Source organism: Sinocyclocheilus anshuiensis, unplaced genomic scaffold, assembly GCF_001515605.1.
Source record: "Sinocyclocheilus anshuiensis isolate Anshui unplaced genomic scaffold, SAMN03320099.WGS_v1.1 scaffold2329, whole genome shotgun sequence".
NCBI lineage: Eukaryota > Metazoa > Chordata > Actinopteri > Cypriniformes > Cyprinidae > Sinocyclocheilus > Sinocyclocheilus anshuiensis.
Window position 1 is genome coordinate 231,837 of NW_015552527.1, and position 3,047 is coordinate 234,883.

Below are 3,047 nucleotides of genomic sequence, written 5' to 3' on the forward strand. Positions count from 1 at the left end.
GATATAAATTCTGAATTGTGAGATATAAACATAGAATTTTGAGACATAAATTCAGAATTGCGAGATATAAATTTAGAATTGTGATATAAATTCTGAATTGTGAGATATAAACTTAGAATTGTGATATAAATTCAGAATTGTGAGATATAAACTTAGAATTGTGAGATATAAATTCAGAATTGCGAAGTATAAACTCAGAATAACAAGATTTATGTAAACTTGCTACTCTGAGAAAAAAAGTCTGAATTGTGAGATAAAAACTTATTTAGTGGCAGAAACAAGCTTCCATACATAACAGTGTGACTTTCTGTAAAGCTATTCTGAAACAATGCATATTGTGAAAAGCTCTTTACAAATAAATTGAATTTAATTTGACTGTTTCTAAAGTATCTGTAGGCAGAAAATTCTGTTTAAAATTCAATTAGCAATGAACTAGTCTTTCACTGTGAAGGCAGAGAGTGATTTTTTGACATCATTCACATATACAGTATTAAGAAACCGTCCTGTGCCGCTCTATTATTACAAGAGCTAGAGAATAAAAATATGCTGAATTACGGCGGTCCACAAGCACCAATCACAGATCACAATCTCAAGTATTACAAACATCCCTAGCGGACGGCGCAGTGATTTCCAACCTCCACGGCCGAAACGCTGCTGCCCCAGTGTTTTTCTATAATATCAGGTTACTAGCAACAGCTAACCAAAATAACATATTTCATATCTACTACCATTGACCTTGGACACGAAGCAGATTTAGCTCTGGAGCGCAAGCGTGTGTTAGGAGAGTCCTGAAGTCCTGAAAAACATTAAAGACCTACACAGATCCACAGGATTTCAAACACGGACTACAGCAGGACCAGGACTTTCTTTCAGATGCTTTAAAGTACTATATAAACATCACGGCACAGGGTAATCATTTACAGTAGTACTACGGTACATACCAATTTACCAGTGTATTTCAGCACAAAAACAATCAAACCACCCACAGCCCAGCTTAAGCAGGTTTAGTGCTGCTCCACACTGATTCAGTCAGTATTTCTATGCAAACATGCTGATTTCTATGCAAATGGAGCTCATTACAGAATGTTGTTGTGTGTGTCATTGAGAATTGAATGTTCTTTGAATTAAAAGACATTGAAATGTCTTAAGTTCCAATTAAATTCCTCAGTTTGAATAGAGTTGAATTTAGTTGCAATTCATTGAAATGTAAGGAAGTAGAATGGTACATTGAATTTAAATTGTAATAAAAAAAAACAGTTTATTTAAACAGCATTTTTAATCAAATTTAGCTTTTCAAAAGTTTGGGATCAGTAAGATTTGTATTACTTTTTTAAAGACGTCTCTTGTGCTCATCAAGGCTGCATTTATTTGATCAAAAATACAGTAAAAATTGTTAAATATTATTACAATTTAAAATACCTGTTTTCTATGTGAATATCTGTTAAACTGTAATTTATTTCTGTGATGCGCAGCTGTATTTTCAGCATCATTACTGCAGTCTTCAGTGTCACATGATCTTCAGAAATCATTCTAATATGCTGATTTATTATTAATGCTTGGAATATTAAGTTTTTGCTGCTTAATATTATTATTTTTTTTAACCTGTGATACTTTTTTCAGGATTCTTTGATGAATAAAAAGTTCAGAAGAACAGCATTTATTCAAAATAGAAACCTTTTGTAACAATGCAAGTCTTTATTGTCACTTTTTATCAAATCCTTGCATAATAAAAGTATTATTAATTGATTTAATTTAAAAAAAAAAGAAAAAGAAAAAAAATTACTGACTCCAAACTTTTTAACAGTATATTGTTACAACAGATTTTGAGATATATATATATATATATATAATTACTTCAAACAGCTTTATAAGATGCAACCACAGGGAAGCAATATTTATAAACAGCTATATAAAACATTTATATAACTTATTTTATTTTCACTTCATTTCCCAGAATGCATTAAATGTTTTGAAATCCTTACCTATTGCTATTTAATTAAATTGCTCATTCTGTCAATTCAAATTCTAATTCCACTTCCTGTGTGGTGTCGCTCATTTTAGTGTTTAATTGCATAATTCTATTAGTGAATCGGGTGCTAAAACAACACCGATGCAACAATGCGTGCAAATAAACGGCGCGGCTTCATTCTGAGCAAATCCCTCACTGTTCATTTCACAGATGAAGCGGGTCGCTGCAACATAATCATCCACAGTCAAACCTCTCAGCATGCTCTCAGCTCCACGGCCCTTCAGGGGCCTTCACGCGGGTCATGTGGAGTTAACACACATTCAAGAGATCAGACGCGCAGACAGAAGCTGTTTGATGATATTTAGGAAAGCTGGAACGCTAGCAGAGGGACACTTTAAATAACCCAGCGTTTAAATAACCCAGAGACGACGCACCGCTGATGTATTCTTGGCAGACTCACTGTTTTCCTTTCTTCACATTTTTAGGCAGTCGACACACCAAACGCGCTCAGACGCATTCTTGGGTTTTCTGCAATTCATTTGCTGCTCCATCTGAGGCATGACCAGCAAAACTTCTACGTGACGGAACACAAACGCTGCGATAAAACAATCAACAACAGCCTCTTCAAGATAATTAAAGAACAACGTGATGCATTTTGAAAGGGTTTAAAGGAGCAGTTCACTCATGTCGTTCCAAAATTTCGTTACAAATATTCATTTTTAACTAGAAAAGCAATGTTCAAAGGTCTTGAAATTTGAATATATTTTATTTTGCACAATGACCGGAGGGAACTGCTCCTGATTGAAATAGTAATTAAAAATGAGGTCAGTAAGAATTTATTTATTTATTTATTTTATTTTTTATTGAAAGAAAGAAATTAATATTTTTATTCAGCAAGGATGCATTAAATTAATAAAAAGTGACAGTAAAGACATATACACTGCAAAACCGATGCTCTTATTAACTATTTTTATATCTAAACATTCCTAAATCAGCATGCATTTATAATGTAAAATAGTACATCTTGTTTTCTGGAAAAAAAACAAATATATATAGATAGATATTTCTTTCTTGTTTT